The sequence below is a fragment of the Camellia sinensis genome, chromosome 1, assembly GCF_055761805.1.
Source record: "Camellia sinensis isolate YWXY chromosome 1, ASM5576180v1, whole genome shotgun sequence".
NCBI classification, from domain to species: domain Eukaryota; kingdom Viridiplantae; phylum Streptophyta; class Magnoliopsida; order Ericales; family Theaceae; genus Camellia; species Camellia sinensis.
This window is the reverse complement of record NC_138961.1, coordinates 109,821,262-109,835,008: the sequence shown is the minus strand read 5'-3', so window position 1 is coordinate 109,835,008 and position 13,747 is coordinate 109,821,262. Positions and strand designations below refer to the sequence as shown.

The following is a 13,747-nucleotide window of genomic DNA, read 5'->3' as shown; positions in this document are numbered from 1 at the left end:
CTTAGGGAAAAAATTTCACTATTATTTTACTTCGTATATATCAAAAAAAATTCAATGTAATTGTTTATATTTCTTTGTATATATCAAATCTATTTGAATATAAATATTCTAAGAATCTTGGATTTATAGTTTTTAAAAAGAATACTATTATTTTATTTTATTTATATCAAAATTATAAGTGTTATTTATTTATTTTTTTTAATAAGTTTGTGATGTGTAGTTATTTTTTTTAAAAATAATATTTTTTTTATTTGCACACACATCATGTGTCCGACCGCTAGTAAGTGGTTGTTTGAGATGTCCTAAATAAATGTACTTTTTATCTTTTTAGAATAAAAAATTGAGAAAAAAAATATGGATGTTTGGATTAACTCTTTGACTTTTTATGAGAAAATATGTATTAAAAAATTATATAAATTAGTATGTAGAAAAAAATTAAAATTGAAATTGAAAATTATGCAATCATAATTTTTGACTTTTGATAAATAATGATAATTTTTTAATTTTTTGAATAATTTTTTAACTTTTTGACATCTTACCAAACTTGTCCTACGATTAATGAGTGGTTAACTTGACCTATGTTTACCACCAGGAAACTTCCTACTATTTCTTTCCTCCCAGCACAATCTGTGCCTCGCTCTCTCTCTCTCTCACTTCTCCACCGCGACCACAGCAGAAACTTTGCCTCTTCCTTTTCATCGACACCCACACTCCTCACCACCGTCGCTGCTCTTCCCTCCTTAGCGACCCTTCGTCTACATCTCGATCGCAACAACTACGGTAGCCACCATCTTAGCCTCACACAACATTGCGAAGGTGAACACATTTATTTATATATATATATATATGTATATATGCTTCAGTTTTCAAGAACTATTTGGAAAGGTCTGATAAAAATTTGTCTTTGTAGAGAATAAGAACCACATGATTTTACCTAATTTGTCATATGTGATTGAATCTCCAAATTCATAGAAAAACTATTGTTCTCATACAACAAAAATCCCTGATTTTTCACACCCCTAAACTGTTATAGTGATGACGAAAGTTACTGAAAAGTTCATTGTGATTTTCAGTTGGGAATGCACATTTTGAAACATGGTAGATTTGTATTCTAATTCCTTAAAATTTAGTGATAAAACAAAAAAAATAAAATAAAATAAAATTGCCCCATTTCTTTCCTCACTCAGTTATTTTTAAAAAAGATTTACGCAAGTAATGGATTGATAATAAAATGCAATTGGCTACTTATATAAAATTCATGAGGAGCAGATTGAGGGAAGACCTATATAACATATCAAATATTAAACTTTCTCAGGGAAAAATTTGGGATTCATCCATTAAACTTACTTGGGAAACATATTGGGATTCAAACACAACTTATTCAGGAAAGGCTCATATCATTTCAAAGAGTAAACTTGAATCCCAATATGTGCTCTATATTGCTTGCTAGCTGTTTCTCATGTAGTGTAGCTGCAGCAATATTAAATGTTTCAATAGTCTTTACTGAGCATATAATTCATTAACTTTTCTTCATTATTTTTCACCATTGCAGGAAGATAAGGCTGATGCTATTTCCCATATGAACACCATTGTCAATTCAACAAAAGGAGATCCAGTTTTGGTTAGTTTTCTCTTTCGCCCTGTCATCTATTGATATTTTGCTTATAACTTAATCTATTTAATTGTCACTAATGTGAATAATGTTGATGTTCGAGCACTAACATCTTAAACTAAGTTTGGCTTAGTATTTGTTTTGTAGGGTATTGTTGATTTTGAGTTGTGATAGCCTTAACCCATTGTTGCCTTGTTCTCCATATGGTTAAGAATTAGCAGCTATTGATTTATCTGTCATTTTTTACTTTGTTTTGGAATCATCTAGGAAATTGATCTTCAGGAGCCTTCGTTTCTTTTCTCCTTGTGCGATTCCTCTTTTTGTTTCTTTGTCAAAGGGCCTTTTTTTTCCCCGGGGGGTGGGTGGGGTGGGGGTTGGGGGGTGGGATATAATGGTGTTGATTTTCGAGTTCTTTATCTAATTAGGCTTATATGATTGCCACATCTATATTGTTCATTTATCCACAGCTTCTAAGTTGAATGTATAATGTATCATTACTTTTTTTCCTATTAACTGGCCTCTTTTTTTTTTTTTTTTTCTTCTTCTTCTTCTTCTTCTTCTTCTTATATTATACCATATGCATCTACATATGTTTTCCTAGAGTTGCTTACAATTTCTGCTAATTGTTTTTTACGCTTGTTATAAGAATTTCAAGCTCTTTCCCTACTCTTTGTATTATACCATATTGCATCTATATATTATTTTTTTTCCCTTTTTTCCTATAAATTGGCCTATTCTTAATTAATTTTTTTTTTCATTTTTTTAATGAGATTTTTATTGTGTAATCACATTAAAAAACCTTTTATTCCTGAACTTTCTTTGTATATATTTTTCCAACATTAGACTTTCATTTATGAAATATATGATATTATTAGCTATTCATATGTGGTCAATGTTGTGATTCAAAGGAAATTTGTTTTAAAGGAAATTTTTGTACAAATAATATTGATTATATTTTAGATATTAGTTTTGTTTGGATTTTAATCACGGTTGATATGTTGTGATTGATAGTCACATTTTGTGGTCGAACTTTTTTTTTTTTTATCACATGTACTAATCGTGATGAGAAATGCATATAACTGTGATCTTATCTCACTATTAATCATGGATTAATCTCAGGTTTTATTAGTTATTGATCACACTTAAAATTCGTGATCTAAATGTTTATTATCACGGTCAAAACATGTGATGAAATTATCTTTTAATGACGGTCAAAAAGTATGATAAAAAATGACCTTGAACAATCACACTTTCAAAGATCACACTTTGGCAAAATAAAAAATCCATAATTAAATAACATACATCACACTTAAAATCCGTGATCTATTTATGATTTTGTAGTAGTGAGAAGAAGAAGAAGATGCTACACAAATAAGGGAATTATTATTCGATTTTGATTCTAAATCTAACATAAAGAAATCATCCCTCAAATTACCGTGACCATAAAATGTTCTACCAAGATAAATTGACAAACTAATGTCCTCAAAATGAAAAGAAAAACCTAACTTCAAAAATGCTGAAACTGAAAGTAGATTACATCGGATAGTGGGTGCAGTGTTTTAAAAAGCTCTAGGCGCATCGAGGCGCCAAGGTCACCTGGAGCCTAAGCATCGAGGCGCCAAGGTCACCAAAGCGAAGCGCAAGTTATAGAAGTTAAGCAAAATATTAATATAGCACAATTTTCAACATTTTAATATTTAATATGTATATTATTAATTTTTTTAATAAGAAGAGAAGAAGAAAAAAATAATTAATTTTTTAAATATATATATATTATTTTATTTATTTATTATATTTTTTAAATAATGTGTTTCAGTTCATTTTTTTATTTTATTTTGTATATATGTGTATTTTTTTTTATTACTATGTATAAGTATATATTATATTTTACATATTATCTATAAGTATATTATATATATATGAATCAATTATATTTTATATATTATCTAATATCTGTAAGTATAATATATATTATATATTATATAATAGGTGCTGATAAAAAAAATATAGTATATAATAGGTATTATATAATATTATATATATATATATATATGAATCGCGAAGATAAAGAAAGGGAGAGGAGAGAGAGAGAGAGAGAGAGAGAGAGAGAGAGAGCGATCGCGAGAGACACAAAAGCGAGAGAGGAGACGATGAAAGAAGAGAAGAGAAGAGAAGAGAAGAGAAGAAGCAGAGAGAGAAGAGAAGTAGAGAAGAGAAAAAGAGGAGAAGAGAGCAGAACCTACGTGGCGTGGCGTGGCATGGCGTGTACTCGTCGCGTCATCTTCTTCTTCTCCACTAGGTTTTTTTTTTTTTTTTTAATTTAATGTTTTTGCTCTTTTGACTCACGTTTTGAAAATTTTATACTGTAAATGTGATTTCATCCCATGTGGGTATCCACATAGAAAGCCGAGGCGCACAAGGCGCTCGCCTTGTGCTTCGTAATAAGGCGCTCGCCTCATCGCCTAGGCAGCCCTTCCCCTATGTTGCCTCGCCTCACCATGCCTGAGGCGCGCCTTAAGCTTAGGTGTGCGCCTAAGCGCGCTTTTCAAAACACTGAGTGGGTGCATAAAGCACATCATGAAGGAGCAAGTTGCCCCCAGTACGCAACTTGAGCTGAAAGCTACCAACTCCTGAGACTTCTTCTTAAGCTCCATTTCCCACTATTACATAATTCCTACCAACTGGTATCCGATGATAATCTACAAATCTAGCCTGATCTCTAGTTACATGTTTGGTTGCTCCCGTGTCTACAATCCAACCAAAGAGAGAGTGATCAATAAAAACATGTGAACAAACAAATATATTTAGACAGCTAGTAATAAGGTGTACCTTCTTCGGCTCAGTACACTCTTGAGTGAAGTGACCCTTTTATCAACAGTTATAGCATTTGAGTTTGGACCTATCATTCTTTCCAGCACGCTTGCCACTGCGACGCTTGGTTACTCTGCCATCTCTTGGCACCAGATTCTTAGCCTTTACTTGTCTACTCTTTTTTTGTTGTCATTTGCGCTGAGGCTTGTATCTCTCGTGCTTTCCAGCTTTAGCAACAAGTGTAGCAGAGCAGTTTACATCTTTGCCATCTGCCTCGAGCTCAAGGTGTCAAGAAATGTCATCAAAAGTTTTGATTCCCTCATTGTGCGTGAGCACCAATTTCATACGTCCCCACGAAGGGTCAAGTAGGGATCTGATGACTGACAAAATCTATTGCTCATTAGTGGGATCATTGTCAGCTGCCTTCTTCTCTTTAATTATGGCAGACATCACCTTAAGGTGCTCAGCCATAGTATGTTTTGGGTCCATCACAAATTGATTGAACTTCAATGTAAGGGCACGCAACCTAGTTGCTGCCGTGCCTTCATACTTTAAGCGCAATTGATCCCACATTTCTTTGGCAGTTGGGAGTTTCTCAAATTCATGCAGCTCAACAAGGTAAAGCCCATACTCCTATCCCTCTTAAACCTGTTTGCATAGGCATCGTGGTCACGACGATGTTGTGTTGTGTTCCTTGCCTTAGGAATGGCCATGATGTTGGTCAAATGGTCGAGCAACTCTTGCTCATTGAGAAGGTACTGATGAGATCAAAGGTTGATCCCAATTTTGATATGTGCAAGTTAGGAGGATCAAAAAAGAGGTTGAACGAACAGAAAACACGGCTAGGGTTTTCGCACAGGGCTCTGATACCATGAAAGTTTATGAATAAACTTGTATATTTCAATATGTAAAATACAAATTGTACATCTGATTTATATAGTAATTCTAGACCCAAGACTAAAATGGGAAATAAGAACACATCTAATATTCACACAATCAATCTAATATATTTACACAATCAAGCTAATATTCTCACATTGAGCCCCACGGGTTGACCCATAACCACCACTCTTTTATTTGTAACTTTATGCCACGTGGCGGCCTCCTATTGGTCGTGCCAAATAGGGTACAAACAAAAACATAAGCTTTGAGGTCTCAAACTTAGAACCTCATCCATAGAAGCTTGGATTTTGACCACCAAGCGATCACCTTGCTTTGTTTAGCTATGGCAAATATAATTTATTTATTACATTATGCCCATTTTGTCTAAACACAACTTCAATTAATTTGACTACAAACAATATATATGTATAAACTTATATATTTGATTAACATATATGCTATGTTACACGAACTCTTCAATATAAATTAAATACCTGTGTAGGACACACGACACTTAGACTAGGGTATGGGATATGTGTCGGATAATTTTAATCAGACACTTCTTATATAATTGTATTTAACACTATTATTATGAACATATTATTGTATAATTGCTATAAATGCCTTTTTGACACTATAAATTACTTACAACACTATTTTATCTCACATACTTGATTAAAAATATAAAAATACTACATTTTTTTGCCGAGTCCACGTATCCTTAAATTTGTGGTTTGATGAGTCTGACCTCTAGATACATACCCACACTTGACACCCATACCTGAGTCCATGTAACGTAGCATATATGTACGTTAAAATATAAAATAATTAATGTTTTTAATGCTTATATTTTTAATATATTTATGAGATAATTATGACATCACGGTTCGATTTCGCTTGACTTGACGTTGAACTAGTGTCCCTTGACCTAGTACCTTTTCCGGTTTGTCGAACAATCCATGGCTTAGAGCATTGATCTAGAGTATAGAAAATGCATTGAACAAGAAAAAATCAAGTTGTTCATGCCTACAACCTAGACACTTTAAACATTTGCACTGATCACAAAAAGAGAAAAACAAGATTATCAATACGAAGATTGAATCTCCTTGCGTGAACACCTTTTATCCAATATCTAGTAGCATTTAGGTAAAAAAAAATAAAAAAGATTGAGCAAAGAGAAATTAAGCTTATACCTCAGCATCCAAACCAAAAGCATTCCTTCTGATGACATCCTTTAGATGAGCACGCTCTAAAGCCTCCCAAAGGTCAGCGTCATTGTGTTCACTGAAAGGATCAAGATTAAATCGGATGGTCCCTAGCCAAATAAAATGAGTGTTAATTAGTCACTATTGGAAGTTTTTTTCACGACACATTTTTGTGACAAGGAAAAAAGGAATAAGTTACATTAACAAATATTAGTTTGAAAAATATAGTGGGAAGTTATTATAAACAAGTGTAACTTGGTATAGCCATAGAGCTGTACTCAAGATGCCTAATGGAAAGATTGAGGAGCACTGCAGACTATCAAACTATTTGATTGTCAATTTAGTTAACATAGACAATAATTTGTCATTGATCCAGACATTTCAAGATCAGCCTTCTGTAAATTGTCAGTTGTTAAGTTATTGTAAATCCATATGTTTCATTACTTGACACTTTTTTTCCTTGAGTTTGTGCATATTCACATATGCCTAGCTTGAGTGGGTATCTATAATGGAAGGCCTTCCATCAAGGCCAGCCCTGAGATTTTTGGGGCCCAAGGTGAAATCTTAAAATTGGGGCCCTTTATGTATAAAAAAAACTATTTATTCAAAATTTTACCTTGAAGGTGTATAATGTATATTCAAAGTTACTTTAATGTGAGCCATACCTAGAATGAATGAGATATATAAATATATTTTTTGAGTTAATTTTTAAGAGTATAGTATTAATGTATGTATACATAATCATTAAAAAAAAAGTTGTCGAAAAATGGTAATTTAGTACTCGTAATTTTTTTTTACTAATCCCACACCCTTTCATCAAATGTTTATTAAATCAATGGAGAATTTTTTATTTTATTTTTATTTTTAATCAAATTTGAATTTGATGAAAATTCAAAAAGATAAAGCATTGGAGATATTTTTTTTCATCAAATTTGATGAAAATGGAAATTTGCGGTAAGAGAAGTTTTTTTTTTTTTTTTTTGAGATTATGAAAAAACTTTGATGAAAGGGTTGGAGTAGTTTATATCAATTCAAGTTTTTCATTCAAATTTAGAATAAAAGTAATGAAGGGTTGAAGATGCTCTAAGGATCTTTAATTTCGATTGTGAAGTTAAATTAGATAATTTAGGTTGTAATTTTTAAACCCACAAATCTCATAAGAGTTAAAATTTGACAAAATTTGGGGGCCCAAGGCGGCCTTGCCTTGGGCCAGGGCCAACCCTGCACTTCCATACACAAATATATTACATAGCATCCTAGCATCCTTTTCATAGGATTTATGTGACAAATATGAACCGTGTGCAAAACTAATACCAGCCATGTCATAATTGTAGAACGTTTTTATGTCCTTATGTACAAAAGTTAACAAAAGAATACCATAAGCAAGAAAACGTACATGAAAATATATATTTGCCTGAGGTGGCATGATAATGCACAACCTAGCAAACAACCATTTCTTGTGTTTTCTATGTCATTATATTGCCCTCTACTAAGATGCAATAGGTAGACAACAGCTGCAACACCCACATATAGAAAAAGGTGATTGGGAGACTGCCAATAGGCAGAAGATAGTTAATTTATCAGAAGTATCTAGGGAATTTCAATATTCTACAATTATAAGGTAAGAAATTGAAATTCTAGAAAGAGTGTCAAGATCTTAGTTTTTCCTGAACCACAGGAGAGGCATTCTATTCATCCCAAGGCTGATATCAACTTGAACAATTTTTTAAAACCGAGGACAGAATAATACTGGACATATGACTTTTATGTTGAGAAAGTGCCAATTACGCAAAGAGGAAAGAAAATGGGGCCAATTCAAGAGAAATATAATAATTAAAAAAAATGTAAGGTATACTTGGAACTTATATTCTCTACAATCCAGTTTATGGACAATGCATGCCTGAGAATAGAACTGGTGATTGTGGAATAATACTCAAAACTTTACGCAGATCTGTCAACCCAAACTTTGCAACATCACAATCATCAATCAAGATTTTTCCTCTTTCCAGTTCTACAATCCGAAATAAAGCATTGACCATGCTAGATTTCCCGGCACCAGTCCTTCCTACAATGCCTACCTTCTCACTTGGTGAGATAGTGAAGGACAGTCCATGCAAGACAGGAGGAAGTTCAGGCCTGTAACGTAAGACAACATCTTCAAATTTAATCGATCCTAATGAAGGCCATCCAGGTGGTGGACGATGGCTCTCGATGATGGCTGGAGCCTCAGAAGGTAAATCTATATATGTGCCAACACGCTCAATAGCATTTAGACTGTTTTCAGCCCTACTTGCTTGTCTTAAAACATTACTCAGTAGATTAGTGATGTTTAGGGAATAACTAAGAAGCAAACCCATTGTAGATGCGAATGCCACCTGGTTTTCTGCTTTTCCATTCTGCATGACAGCAAAGCTTGCGGTAAACCATATTATGATGCCTCCCAATGTTTCCAATCTTATGGTAAGCCAGCGGTTGGAACTTATGTTGACAAGAGTGAATCTGATATTCTTATCCATAGATTTTCCATTAATGTTGGCCATCCGGTCATATGCTTTGTAGGCACGAATCGTTGACAAACCATTTAGTGCTTCTCCAAATTGTGCATAAACTGGAGATCTGGTAATGGAATCTAAGCGTTTTACTTCCCGGCTTGTGCTCTGCGAAACAGACGTATATATTGTTTGTAGTCAAGGGTTCAATTGACATGAAATGAGCAATGTGAGAAATATTTGATGATTTTCAATTTTGATATGACAAGCATACGTAGAAGCTATGTAAATGTTTGATTTGCAAAAAATACAGTATAAGGAATGGCTGAACAGATTTAAGATACTATCTCCATATTTTCTTATTTTATTTTGCCTTCCCTCACTACACATTTCCCATGGCGACCAAAGATGTACCTCCTATTTTGATGAGGATCAGCCCCTAAAAATCTAAGTTAAAAGATGGAAATAGGGATAAGTTCTCTGATCAAGGTACTTTGGCAATTTCCCAGATCAGGGGTATTTCTATAATTTTTCAAACCCAGGGGTCATTCGGTAATTGTTTTATTATTTGGGTCTATATTTTTTGGGAGCTTCTATTTGCACACTGTACTTTGTCTCAATCCACACCATTTCTGCCTTTTGGATAATCAACTTCTGAACAAAAATCAATTGTTTGGATATCTAATACCAAATGGTGTTTTTGTTCCGAAGTTGATATTTGAAAAATTAATTTTTTGTTCGAAAGTTGATATCAAAAAGGAAAAATAATGTGAACTGAGAATTTTTGTGGTGTGCAAATAGAAGCTCACATGTGTTCTTAATTGGATTATGTTTGTGTCTTAATTAGTTTTGGAAATCCTTTTTCTAGTAGGAATTTTTAGGAAATCCCAAGTTCAATTTGAGAGGTTTTAAGCTGCTACATATGCTAGCCTAGTATAGACACTTTTACTGGTTTTGGCTAAACAAAATTTCTAACTCTGCCTGTGTCATGCTTAGTTCTTCATCTTTTACACAGCCGTCAAGCCTGGATAAGGAGGTTTTGTGTTAGCCAGCTTTCTCGTAACATGAATCCTAATATGAATAGATGAGTAAGGGCTAGGGCGTTTCCTGTAAGCGATGCTTTGTGCCTGCATTCAGACATTTCAAAAAATGGACAAGGGGCGCTGCATCGGTGAAAAATAAGTTAGGTTCCCTGTACTTTTTTGAATTAGTTCAGGTAAAGAAGTTAGCTCAGGATTGTAGGTTTAGGCTATCAACTTGGAAACCAACAAATCAAAAAATAAAACAGAAGAGAAAGAAAACCAACCTGATAATATAGATAGGCTGCATAAAACAAAATCAGAAGTGGCATTATGGCCCAGAGGGAGATCGTGCTCTCACTATGCCAATCAGCACAAAAGTTGACAGAAGCTGCCAAACTTGGCTGAGAAACATATTCATAGAACTGGCAACATTGCGATCTATATCACCCACATCCCTTGCAAATCTGTTGATTACCCGCCCAATTGGATTGGTATGGAAGAATAACATAGGAGCTCTGAGTACAGACTGTAGCATGGTATCATGTAATTTTCTAGCCGCCTTAAGGCTTGATGTAATCAACCAAAAGGAGTTTGTCAGTGTCACAATCACCCGAATACAACACATGCAGAGTAAGAAACCTCATTTTCTATTTTCAACTAACATAGCCAGTGCATAGGCATTGTTGTGCATAACATATATACATGTTGTGTGTGTGTGATATTCTTTCCTACTTGGTTTTACTATTGCCAACCAAGAACATAATATCTGGAAAGATGATTAGAAACACATGAAATTATTGAGTTAAATAAGATAAACAATACAGAAAAGAAAATTGGGATAATCAATTGCAGGAGGATGAAGGTAAGTTGCAAGATGAAGTTGTCAAAATGCCTGACTAAATGACAAAAGTGTGTAAATCAGAATGAAGAAACCTGGTCCAAAACTGCTTCCAAAACTGCTTCCACCGCTTTGTTTTGTCCAAACACTTAACCACGTGCTACTCAAGACTCGAAGAACTTCAGTTAAAATGTAGCACATAAACAGTATCATGACAACCCACAAACCTCCTAAGGCATCTTCATACCTGGAAGAGAAGCAATATAAACACATTAATGCAGGGTATTTCCGAACAGGTTTGATTCAAGAGGCAACATTGGAAGAGACCTTGTACAGCATAACTAGTTGCCTCCAATGTATAGATAATATTCACCATATGGCTGTACTTACTCTATTGACATTTATTGCTACTGTAACTGTGGTGAACAAGAAAATCCATCTTCTTTGGCAACATTTGATTTCCGAAGAAGAGAGGTCGACTGAAGAGAAAAAGGTGTATGAAAATATCGTATAAGGGAGGACGTCCCATCAAGAGGAAAAAAGTGGAATTGACATGATAATGAAAATTAAAGGTTATGATGAAGAATTGAAAGGAAGGAATTCTATGAATAGGGACTCAGAACTGAAGGAAGAGGTATGTGAAAATATAGATGCAAGTAGTAGAAATTAACACAAAGCAAGAAAGAAAAGGAAAAGAGAACTAATCTGATCGTCGGAGGACTTACCCGGTGAAAACAACTCGTTGGGGCCTCATTGCTTTTGTGTGTGCAGGTGTAGAGTCAAGAAGAGTTATTGGCCGACAAGGGAAAGCAGGAGCATAATTTTCGTCCCACCATAGTAACATTGCTATAATGGCATTTAGAGGGATAAGGTAAGTTCTTATTGTTGAGTTTATAAAAATATAGGCATATATGTATGTTTGGTTTGGTTTGGTATATGTATGTATGTATGTATCAATCAGGAAGGAAGATAAGAAGAATGTCCTAACCTATATCTATCTCACAGTAAATTAAAGGGTAGTGCCTTTTTTTAATCTCCACCCCATGGATAAATGATAATGAATCTAGTTGAAAAAAGATTCCATAATTTCATTCAATTTTTTCTAATGTGCTTTTTTTTGGAAATGGCTTTGTGTAGTGTGTCAGTTTAACTGATCTACAAACTGCTTTTCAAAGAATCAATTATGATGTTTCATCTATTGTTATGCAGCTGAGTAGATATGATTATGAAAATTGAGGCTAGGAATCAACGCAAAACAAAAGAATGAAAAGAATTATTTGGCTTACCCATGAATGAGTTAGAAGCCATGTATATATAATAGATCCATGATACAATTTAGGAAACGATATTAATAAGAAAACAATACTAAATTAGTGATTGACACAATCACAGATTATATACATAATACTAAAAATAAGAAGATTCTATGTATTCTAATTTCTATATTCAACACTCCCTCTCAAGCTAGTGTGAAAATATTCAACAATCGCAGCTTGTCAATGGATGACTAGAAGAAGCCAGAAAAACTCAATGGTTAGTCCAAATAAATGCTACCGAACAAATCTGGCAGTCCACTAAATAAAAAAAGCCAAAAAGTGCTTAATACATCAGCACCACACCCTAGAAAAGGACAAAAAAACACATAGGGATTGAACTGCCCTAGAAGAGTTACTGAAGCATCTATGGCTAGGAAACACCCTGGTCGGCATCAGAAGCCGGAGCTAATGTCGGGAGATAGTTTATGGTCTTGCCGGACCATTGTAGAAACTGGTCGTAACTAATGTCGGGACAGTTTAAGGTCATGCTAGACAGTTGTAGGAACTGATTAGAATCAATGTCAGGATAGTTTACGAGGTCATGCCGGACCGTTGTAGGAACTAATCGGAATTAATGTCAGGATAGTTTAAGAGGTCATGTCAGACCATTATAGAGACTAACCAGAATCAATGTCGAGATAATTTAAAGGGGTCATGCCGGACCGATGTAGAGAACTAGATGTTGAACCATCTAGCGTGGCACACACATAACTTATGACGCCGTGTTGAATGATGATGGCAACAAATGACTGAGTGCGCCAAAGGACGGCTGATTAGAAAGTGCGCCAGGGGGCGGCTTTAGTTGTGCGCCAAAAGGGGCAGTTTTAGCTGTGCGCCAAAGGGGGCAGCTTAGGTGGTGCGCCAAGGGGGCGACTTGGGTTGTGCGCCAGAGGGGGCAGTTTAGATGGTTCACATAGTATATCACCATGCTCACCATGATATAGGTATAATACCCCCTCCCCCCCTTAAACTCAAATACGTTTGAAAATAGAAACCTATTTGAGATTGAAATAGAGGGAAAGACAAAGTGGAACAGAAACACACAAAAAAATAGATTGCAAATAAAAAAAATATGTTAGAGATATTTGGGATAAGAATGAACAAGTGGGTAAAGGAAGAGATCACCATGAAATGATATTGAAAGAAAATATGTCAGTGGAATGGGTTGCGATCCGGCAGGCGGCCAAGGCAAGGTTGCCGCCTGCCGGTGAAGTAAAATTAGTAGGTACTTAATCTAGCTCTGATACCAAGAAGGATGAAAGTATTATTTGGATTACCCATGAATGAGGTAGAAGCCATGTATATATAATATATTTATGATACAATTTAGGAAACGATATAAATAAAAAAACAATACTAAATCAGTGATTGACACAATCACAGATTATATACATAATACTAAAAATAAAAAGATTCTATGTACTCTAATTTCTATATCCAACAAAAACCAAGTTCCAACTTTATACTTCCGTCTATTTTCTTCAGCTGTTTTTCATTATCCAGTGTGCTTTACCAATTTTGCCACTGCTGTAAATGCCAATCTCATTAGGAACAGTCTTCAGCTGCTATGAC

The 13,747-nt window shown here is 34.5% G+C and overlaps 1 long non-coding RNA gene and 1 pseudogene across 2 annotated transcripts in view; one reads left to right on the top strand and one right to left on the bottom strand.

Moving 5' to 3' along the window:
- The first annotated feature begins 677 nt into the window (after window positions 1-677).
- Window positions 678-1,961, top strand: LOC114259630 (uncharacterized). The gene is made up of 3 exons (XR_014337088.1): window positions 678-816; window positions 1,553-1,621; window positions 1,880-1,961. It is a non-coding gene; the product is annotated as an uncharacterized LOC114259630 (long non-coding RNA).
- A 4,431-nt stretch (window positions 1,962-6,392) lies between these two features.
- Window positions 6,393-13,747, bottom strand: part of LOC145789315 (ABC transporter C family member 12-like) — a 109,142-nt pseudogene continuing 101,787 nt past the window's right edge. The window contains exons 25-28 of the transcript XR_014337076.1: window positions 10,915-11,106; window positions 10,306-10,632; window positions 8,411-9,167; window positions 6,393-6,620 (exon numbers count right to left, since the gene is read on the bottom strand). The product of XR_014337076.1 is annotated as an ABC transporter C family member 12-like (transcript). The remainder of the gene's footprint in view (window positions 6,621-8,410; window positions 9,168-10,305; window positions 10,633-10,914; window positions 11,107-13,747) is intronic.